Source organism: Panthera tigris, chromosome D2, assembly GCF_018350195.1.
Source record: "Panthera tigris isolate Pti1 chromosome D2, P.tigris_Pti1_mat1.1, whole genome shotgun sequence".
NCBI lineage: Eukaryota > Metazoa > Chordata > Mammalia > Carnivora > Felidae > Panthera > Panthera tigris.
In genome coordinates, this window is record NC_056670.1 from 68568085 (window position 1) to 68578928 (window position 10844).

Genomic DNA, 10844 nt, shown 5'->3' on the forward strand with positions numbered 1-10844 from the left:
GTCATGATCTCGTGGTCAGTGAGTTCGAGCCCCGCATCGGTCTCTGTGCTGACAGCCCAGAGCCTGAAACCTGCTTCATATCCTGTGTCTTCCTCTGTCTCTGTCCCTCGCCTGCTGGCGCTCTGTCTCTCTCTGTTGCTCAAAAATGGATAAACATTTAAAAAATATTAAAAAAAAAGAAAAAGAAAAAAAGAAAATGCACTCACAACCTCCACCTACCTGTCTGCAGACTTTGCTTAGTAGCAAGAAATTGTATCATTGCAATTATATACTTTGATATACAACGTCTAGTTTCTAAAACATTTTTTGATGCCTCTCCTCTGATCTTCATCATAACCTCGTAAGGAGCTTGATGCAAATGAATGGCCAGAGAAGTGGAGCCATTTGACCAAAAGCAGGACCAGAATGGGGGGTGCGGTGGGGGTGGGATCGAAGTGCCCTCCAAACCCAAGCCCTCTGTTCTCCAAGGGAAGACTGTGTTGGGCTGTGCCTATCTCGGAGTGTGCATAGAGCCACAAATGGACTTTGTATCGGATTGAGCCATCTTTCACGTCCCTCTGGGAAGGATTGATTTCCATAGCTTTTGAATCCATCTGTAAGAGAGCAGAGTTAGTTTCCAACCAGAAACTAAAGCAGTGTAAATGGTCTGAAGTAATCAGTAAGGGTCACAGGGCACAAAGGGCAGGGCACAAAGCCACAGAACTATCTGGCAATTGCAATACTTGAAAAAAAAAATTGCAGGCCGGACTATGCAGCTGTCCAAGTTGCTCAGATTCAACATATTGGGCTACTCTGTGTTGTTTTGTTTTGCTTTGTTTTAAAAAAGTAAAGGAAAAAAAAATCACCGCACTAGATTCTCTCATAAAGGATCTTACAGCTGCGTGTACATTCTGGCTGGTCCCAGAATGTCGCTACAGGTTCCCTCCACTATCTGAATGTAGAGTGTTCTTACGAAACCTTTAATAAGCTGAAAGAGTAAAAGCAAAGAAGCAATGACTATTAATTTACATGGGAAATTTTTTGAGCATCGCCAGGCCCAACAAATAACCTCTCTTAGGCTTTTTTGATACCTTGGGATACATCTTGCTAACGGATGCACAAAATAAATGAGGATAAAACACAGGTGCTCACAGACACAGTTCACAGCTCTGGAAGCTTCATGTGGAGATGCTGAGAGTCATTCTGGGGAAGGAGGTTGGTGGACCGCTCTTGCTGCCCGAGGTACATGCTGCCTCTCTGTAACAGCTCGCTGGGAAACAAACGCTGACTGCTATTTTTGCTTTTTTCCTTTTTTTGTACAAGCAAAAATCCTCCTTGGATTTCTTTCAGTTAGTGAAGACAGGTACTAATGTAGATCTCTCGTAAAAGTGAAGTGGCAGAATGCAAAACTTTTGAAAAGTGGAGGATACCCGTATCATTGTTCGGGCCAACCTGTTGGCTCACTGGGTCACTGTCAAATAACACCGTCTGATTGTGAATTGTTAAATATAACAAATATTCAGTGACCACAAAATCACTAAATCAATGGACTCTGTAAAGACAGACGATGAAGATAAAAGCAGATGGGAACAAAACCAAAAAGACACCTCACCTGTGTCCCAATCCTGCAGGTGGAAGATGGTAGGGGGTTGACCTAAATTTCTCCTACAAGCTCTAGCCATGCATGTTTTTGTGCTGTGACCTGATTTCTCAGCACAGGGGCAGATACGGGTAGATAAATGGTTCCATAGGATATGATTTAAAAGAAGAGTTAGTGTCAGAAAGGCAGCGCTGGGGGCCAGAAGCACCTTGACCTTGAAGCTCCCAGACCCTTGAAGGCCACTTGCTGGCAATTGAAAAGGTGGGACCCCCCCAGCTCCTGAAACATGTGAGTTCTTGAGTCTATCCGGGAGCCCTAAGGGCTCAGATGAAAGATGTCTTTTACATGAAGGGAACTGAACCCCATAGAAGGACCCAGAAAAAACTGCCCTCTAGGGACTTTGAGAAATGGTGTTCAGGTGATAGAAATAGCTACTAGTTACGAGCACTTACTGGGTGCCAAGTACTTTATCTGTCTTAGCTCAGTCTCCACAGCAACCCTTGGAGGCAGGTATTGGCATTACCACCTTTTTCCAAATGAGAAAGTGGGAGAAAGAGAGGTTAAGTAATTTACTCATCATACACATAGCTCCTCAATGTAAGTGGACATCACACTTTAAGGGCCACCCACTTACAACCGCCCTCTGAAAGAAAGAGAATCCAAATTTTTCTTACACCTGATTGCTATACTTCAACCAGCATGAGCTTGACTTGGATCTCAGCTGATTGGACCAGGGGTCGGTCCTTCTATAGGCTGGTCAGTAATCATCGAGATAGCTGGCCTGGCAAAAGAGCTCTGCAATAAGGTACCAGCTGACCAATAAGATCCTCTCTTGGGGCTGAGCACTAATCTACAGAGGGGTTCAACATGCAGTGGACTGTCTGCCCCGGGCCTGGGAAGGGGGTGCAGCAGCATTGCGCCAGGATTTATTGTTCTGGCCAGATAACCACCAAAAGCCCTGCCAGTTCTGAGAGCCACCGACATATCCAGTTCTGGACCCTAATTTCTTCTGTCCCTCCAGCCCCCACCAAGGAGGGAGTCCACCACCCTGTGCTCTGAGACCTGAGGCTTGTCTGCGTTGGGTCACAAGGCCTGGCTACTCTGAAATGTGTAAAGTCTTTGTACTGAACCCTGTTCCCATTATCACTGCAGGGTCTGCTCTTCAGATTTCAGCAGTGGAGGACACAAAAGAGAGAACGAGCCCCTTTCTGTTTGTTTGTTTGTTTGTTTGTTTGTTTGTTTGATGTTTTTTTTCCCCACATAGTCAGCTGCCGTCAAAGTAACCATCACACTGTCTGCAATTCTGCTGGGCCGGGGCCCAGGAGATGACCGATAGTGGGCACTTCTAATGGAGCTGGGGTTGACAGGCACAGCCTTGCCATGTTGCCAAAGGAAGCAGAAGGGGAAGCACCGGGCGATGAAGAAGGGACAGAGAATCTCAACAGTGCGAAAAGCATCACTTGGACAGTAGTGCAGTTGTAGCAGTAAAGAGGGTTTGGGAACCTCCGTTTTCCTATAATCCATATCAACCATTTCAATCCTCACTATGAGCAATTGGGGTTTTTCAGTCTTATGTAAGTTACCCTTAATCACTGAGACATCCCATCTTTTCAACTGGAATGTTACTTTAAATCCCTTCCTTATAGAAAATCTGCTACTGCCATTGTGCCAAAGTAAACAAGTTTTTCCAGATGAATCACTGGATTAATTAAACAGAGCCCCTGCACAGTCTCAGGAGCATTCCGTGACCCTTTCCATGCCCACAGTCAGTGTAGAGGCTGATATTCACTGAGCATGTGCATAGGTGTGGATTTAAGAGCTGTGTGCCATATCCAATGGCAGTTTCTTCTCTCTCTGTGCCAAAAACAGGGGTCTATGTGGTTAAACCTAAAGATTTTCAGGGAGTAAGATACCGAACCCTTCCTAGAATGAGATCAGGAAAGAAGTCGTTCTTTACCAACCCAGAATTAATGCTTCTGAAACAGGCTTACCCACAGAATGTTAGGACATTCTGTGACCCAGGGTATGCTCTCAGATTTTTTCCAGATAATTCTCTAATCTGGGGCCTTGAGCCCTGGTCAGGGCCTTTGCTTTTCATTCACTAGGGAATTAACATATGTTTACTGAGCATTTATTAAAGATTTTCAGGCTGTGAATCGATAAGGTTGGAGCTGTCCTTTAAGAAGATTGATCTGGCAATAATTTGCCTGGTCGACTGACATTAAGGAACACAGCCTAAGGCTATCATAGCAGTTAAGTTAGGATGTTTGAGGCCTGAATAGAAACAGTGACAGGGGAAATAGAAGATGATGGAATAGTGCAAGAAATCAGGTTAATAAGCAAATACAGTGTGGTAGCTTTAGAGCCAGATAATCATGGATTACATTCAAGCACCAGTCCTTACTCCAGCAAGTGACTTGATCTTCCCATTTCAGTTTTCTTATCTGTAAAATGGGAGTAATAAAATGAATTCTTGGGGCGCCCGGGTGGCTCAGTCAGTTGAGTGTCCGACTTCGGCTCAGGTCATGATCTCACTGTTCATGAGTTTGAGCCCCGCATCAGGTTCTGTGCTGACAGCTCAGAGCCTGGAGCCTGCTTCCGATTCTGTGTCTCCCTCTCTCTCTGCTCCTCCCCTGTTCACACGCTGTCTCTCTCTCTCAAAAATAAATAAAGATTTAAAAGAAATTTTAAAAATAAATAAAACTAATTCTTGATAGACAATAGATAGATAGCCACATAATCTTCCCAAAGTTAGCTATCTATATTTGACTACTATCTACTCACCAAAACTCATTTTTAATCTCTGGGCATGCCACGGAAGCTAAATGTTGCCACATGATTGAGTTTTAGCCAATGGATTATGAGTAGAAATGATGTGTGCCTCTTCCAGGCTTGGCTTTTTCCCATTCCCCATTGGAGGCCCTCCATACTTTTCTCTATTTGCTTGCTCACTACAGAGATCTCTGAGGATTTGGAGGAGAGCAGAGCAAGCAGTGAGAATCGAGAAGCTCATTTCCATGGGTAACCACAGGAAGACCGTCTTTCAACTGAGCAAACCCATTTGAAACTTCACACGAGTGAGAAATGATCTTCTATTTCTATTTTATTCTTGTACAGGACTTGACAATATCATCCTTCAGTAAACAATCATTATGACATCTCGGTATTATAGGCAATACAGAGACCTACAAGTTCTCAATTTACGAAGACAAAACATACACATAGCAGCACATACTAGATGCCATATACATGAGGCAGACAACAGAAGTTCAAAAAGTTCAAAGTCCTCAGAGGTAGGGGGATCTGAGATATCTTCACATAACAGGTTGCTTTGAGCTTGTCTTTGAAGAATGAATACTGGATTGTCTGTAGCATGGAGATTCCACTCATTCACTTACATTTAAAAACATCAACAAAAAATCCCCCATCATCCAGTATCCGCTCCCATGGCCCTTCAGGTTGTACCAATATTTCTTTACTGCTCATGTCTTCTGTCAATGATGTCCAATGTGGTCTGGTCCTAGTTTCCACCCTGACCTTCACCCATCTGCAACCTTCTGAAATCACCTAACACCTACTTTCCATCCCCCAAAAGCCCGGCTCAAGAAAGGAAGGACCTCCAGCTTCAGAATTGCTGGTACCCTTTCCCATGGATCCATCACAGCCCTGGGCTTATGGCTCTAAAAGAATGGTTGGTAAATGAGAGGTAATTATGCACACATACTGCTCCAGCATTTTGCTTTGCTCCTTGCAGCTACTGATCAATTAATCCATTTTAATGACGATTTCCCTCTGGCCATACAGGCAAAAAAGTCTTCATTACAGAAACAAACAAACAAACAAACAAACAAAACAAACCCTGATGGATCCAATGAAAGGACTTTGTACTTTAACCATTACCTTGTAAAGAAAGTATGCAACAAAAAATTACTCCTCTAAATTCCTTCAATCAAACAACGAATTACAGATGCTATGATGACAGTTCTGCCATGCTTTACAATTTGCTTTCATCAAAACTATCGCCCTTTAGCCTTTAAAATCAGTTCCACCTTCCGAAATTTTCAACTTTTCCAAAATGTTTAACACAGGCATTGTAATTCTCCAGGTTCAGAAAAGCACAATGTTTGCGTTAAGATGCAAAGCAGACTTAAAAGTGTCACAGGTCATTCTGCCAGTTTATTAAACAAACGAGACCCCCATGTGCAGGGTCAGAAAAGCAGAAGAATAGAACTACTCAGAATTTGGCACAGGAGATGATTCAGCACTCTGTGGAACATACATTTTGCAGGGAGAATGCTAACAGAGCTGCAAGATTTGGAAAACACTCCTTCCCCAACCCCAGGATGCAATTTGGTTCTCAGAGCAAAGGGGAACCCCTGGCAGGCATGTGCCCTGCAGTTACACAGAAACCCTTTTGGTGCAATATGGAAATGGGCTTCTCCTCAGAAACACACTTACACAAGGGTGCCTGCCTGAAGGGGCTGCAGTAATGAGAACGAGTGAGAGAATTCGTCACGGCACATCAGAGATGAACATCTGTAGGACTTCAGAAGGAGTCTAACTACGGCTCTTTTGGCTAACTGGCCAAAATGTCACCAACTGACTTCACAAGGAAATACAGAATAATACTCTCCTGTGTTTGAGGGCAGTTTGAAAGTTCTTTGACTTCTTCCAAAGAACAACTTCGGCAGATATTTTCTAAATCAGAGCCTCCTTAAATGCCATACCCTTTGCCTAGAATACTCTTCCTCTACATACATACTCCCACATACATGTGTGTATACACATGAACAAATCCCCAGCTCATTCTCATCCTTCAGGCTCCATCTTAAATCTCTTCAAAGAGATTTCCTTGACCAGGTTGTCTAAATTAGATGCTTCTTCTCTTTCCTGTTATTCTTTATCTTTATAACCCATATGTGTCCTTCCTCAATATCCTTATATTTACCCCAAGTAGAGGATCCACAGATCTTCCTCAACTTAGGATGGGGCTGCCCAGCTTTACGAGGAGTGTTGTACCATGTATTGCTAGCCCAGGAAAAGATCCAAATTCAAATTTGAAGTATGGTGTCTCCTGAACACATCACTTTCACACCATTGTAAAGTCAAAAAATCTTAAGTTGAATCATCATTAAGTCGAGGACCATCTGTCTACATATTCATATATGTTATTTGATTACTACCTGGTACATAAGAGACACTCATTATGTGCCTGGTGAATGAATGAATGAATGAATGAATGAATGAGAGAATAAAAGGATGATACCTTAGGAAGTTTTAACAAATTATTCACCTTGAATGTTTTAGACCAGCAATAAGATCCCTAATCTTGAACGGAAAAGGAGCTATTTTTCATTCTCTAGTCTTACAATTAGAGGTGAGGAGGGTGGTGGGGAGACAGGCAAAGGAGGGGCTGATGGGTTCTACTCTCCTGAGAAAATGGTAAGGTTTTATCTCCTGCTTAGAGATTAGCCAGTTAAGACTGGAGGTTCTCCTGGAAAGACCAGTTTATCTGCCTGGGTCAGTCTGGTTCCCAGAAAATGGTGGCTGCTGGATCTGGGGAGGGATGGGGGAGGTAGAGCTTCTTGTTCTGAATTTCTGATGCCCTATCAGCACAGGCTCTTTTCTCACTTCTCAGTTCTCCTTTATGAAGTGTATTTTCTCTGAGGGGAACACCACTTTCTCTGGAGAACTATTAATTCCCAAGGAGTAAGCCATTGAAGCCTGTATGGGAACGCCCACTCATTTGCAAATTGGCAAAAGAGTCTCCCACAAAGTAGAAGAAGGCTTGATTCAGGGCTTAAAGGAAACAATGGAGTCCATTTAACAAAGCCAACACTTAACGAACTCAAAACAGTGTGCTTTAAAAAATAAGTTAATAAAGAAGCCTTTTAAACTTTAATGCATGTTTATTAGCTTTATTTCTAAAGTACCATCTGTTACTGTAAGTGCTTCCTGGTTTGTTTTTCATCATGATTCATCACCTATATGATTTCTGAGCTGTGAATGAAAATGTTGATTGGACCTTTGCAAATGGCAACCCTTTGGTGTCTGGGTCAGCTTTCACAGATCATGCAAGACCTTCAAATAGAACAGACAACTCCTACTGCCTGGCAATTCGCAAAAGAAAAGCACAGGAAAGATGAGCTCACCTTTCAGATGAGTCTGCCATAAAATCCCCTTTACTGGATTCTTTCAGGATCCTGGGATTGTTCAAATCTTCCCATCAGTTTCATTTCTGTGTTTTATGGAGAAATAGCAATTTAAGTCTCAGTGGGAGACATTGCCCCGGGGTCCATCCCCCAGTGGCCTCCCTCTGACTCCATCATCATCTCTGGAAGGGAGAGGGGTGTTGGAAAGCAGAGAAGGGATGGGGTGGAGGAGTGAAACAGTGGGTAATTACCAGGAAAAAATAGGAGCCTCCTACCTTTTATCAGAGCAAGCATCAAATACTGTTCAGCCCAAGTACATTTTGTCCTGTTCTGTTTCTTATGCAAATTCAACATCTAGTGAGCTGCCTGCCACAAAAGTTGACTCCGCTTCCCCAACTTCATTCAACTTGCCCTTGAAAGGAGTATCATATACCTGATTGTTAGCTGGGCCCCCACCTCTAAGAAATTGTAGGCAAGATCTTATCATTATCAGGCTTTTCTAGAAATCAAAAGCACCTGCTCTTTGATAAGGTGGGCTTCTAAAGAGAGAAATATTCCCATTAGAAAATGCCCAGAGTTCATACGGGAACACTAGTGATAGGTCTTCCTAGCCTGAGGACACCAATCTCAGATGAACAAACTCAATGTCAGTAAACCTTTACTGACCATTTACTGCGTGCCAAGACTTGTGCTAAGCAATTTACATGTATCATTTCATTAGGTCCTTGCAACGGCCGTAGGAGACAGGAAGCCTGATTTTACAGATTTGGAAACTGAAGGCTTAGAAAGGTCAAGTTACTTGTGTAAAATCATACAACTGGAAATGTGCCCGAATCAGAATCTCTCAATCACAACCTGTGCTTAGTTACATATGACACCATTCAGCATTGATGACCATAATGTATACCCATAATGTATACCAGTGATGACCCACTCCTAATGGGCTTCCCTCTTTGGATTTCCCAAGCAGAACAAAGCATAAAACAAGTTCTCCCTGATGCCCTGCCCCTTATAGAGGAAAATAAACCAGGTCTCTGTAAAATGATTTATATCTCATTTAATACTCTAAAACTATGTCATAGATATTATTCATATCCTTTTAGGACAGGAGGAGATTAAGGTTCGTGGAAGCTAAGTAACTTCCCCAAGAACCCACAGCTAGTAAATGGTATTGATGGACTTCTGATCTCAGGCCAACAGCAGAGTCTGTCTGCCCAACCTATCCTATTCTGCCTCACAGCATCTTATAGGCATTTATCAGACATTCCCACTGGGAGACAAGAAAGGTTTTGATTTCTGCTGCAACACTTTCCTTGAGTGAGCGCTGCCCTTCCAGGTCAGAGACAAGATGATCCTGTTGACCTACCTGGGCCAAAGTTGGCTGAAAGGAAGGATGTATTTGAAGATGTGTGAGAAGAACCTTTTTGAAATAGAAGCAAATATCCCAGCATACCTGGAAGAGCAATACTGTGTTATCAGTGATGAGCAATCATTATGTTGAATCAGAGGGGCCATGCTCCATGGGCTAGGCTGCTTTGGGCCTCTGCGACTTGGCTTACTTGGTAATTCCTCTGCCAAGCATCTTGATTTTCCCCTTTTCCCTCCTCTCCATCCTCCATCCCATATCCCATCACTCTGCGCATCCCTCACCTCCCACCCAGTTGACTTGCCTGTGTCTTCCCAGGGCATGGTATACTGTTGGGGCTCAAATGTCTAAGGAAAAGGACGGAGGAAGAAGCACAGAGTTAGTGCTAAACCCTACAAAAGAGAAACTCAGAGAATTCACACATATTTGTCAAAGTCACGTGCCCTTTTTTGTGCTCAGGAAGTAATGCCTGTAATGAACTGTGGAGATCGCTATAAACATGCTGGTCTCTCCGGGCCACATGAAACTTGATCCAAGTGTATAGATGAAAAAATTATGTTCCATCCCCCCTTCCCTCTTCAGCCCACTCAGTCCTTATCCATAAAATACATGCATGTTTGCTATACAATGTAGATATGTCTCCTGTTAAATGAATCTAGGATACAACACATCGTGGTACTTTTCCTTTGAGGAGAAAACAAAACAACTCCGGGACATAGACATTCGCACGAAATTGTTCGTTGTCTTTTCATGGAATCTACCATTTATTCACCACTTTACAGTTTAAAAAAACCTTCGTTTCATTGCTCTTCCTCCCTGTGACGTAAGCCCAGGCCTATGGCTTCCATTTAGAGAGAGGGAAACTGAGTCACAGACATTTTTAATGACTTGCCACATGGCTACTTCCTTGGTTCTTAGACATCGTTGTTGTAAGACATAACACAACTTAACAACAGGTTTTTAAGAAGGGAGGAAACTTTACCATGTTATGTATACACATTGCTTGTAAAACACATCCCAGTGTTTCTACAACATTCAATTACATACACTTGGAGGAAGGGATGTGTATCTTAAAACTAAGGAAATGTGGTAAGTAGCAAATAACGAGTTAGCCCAGCATTCTGATTCTGAGTCAGTGTGTTTTGGTGACTTAGATTCTCAGCTACATTATAAAGCCCTGCCAAGCAGGGCATTTTTCTGCACTTTTTACATCTGTCTCTTGAAGGGCTTTATGCAGGGGTTTCCACACAATATACCCTCACTTGATCGATAAAAAGAGTCTGTTTCCTCTAAAAACATAGATTAAAACAAACCCTGATTTTTCATTCTTAAATTTCTGGGTGCCCCAAAATCTCAGGTAACATATTCAGCAACTTCCCAGGAGCAGCATTTTATCTGTTGTTTTCAGTGGGATCTTGCTTGGTGATAAAGGATTGAGCCGTAAGATTGCCTTTCTAATATTGCTCTGGGAGACTAACAGAACTTTAAAAGCCTGCAGATGTAAAATAAAAAGCTATATTTCAGGATGAAGTTCTAGAGAAATGCCAGAATGATATTCTGGTTCAGCGTTTATTAAAAAAATATTAGAGGGGAGGGACGCCTGGGTGTCTCAGTTGAGCGTCCGACTCGATTTCAGCTCAGGTCATGATCTCACAGTTCGTGAGATTGAGCCCCGCCTCGGGCTCTGCACTGACAGCATGGAGCCTGATTGGGATTTTCTCTCTCCTCTCTCTGCCACTCTCTCAAA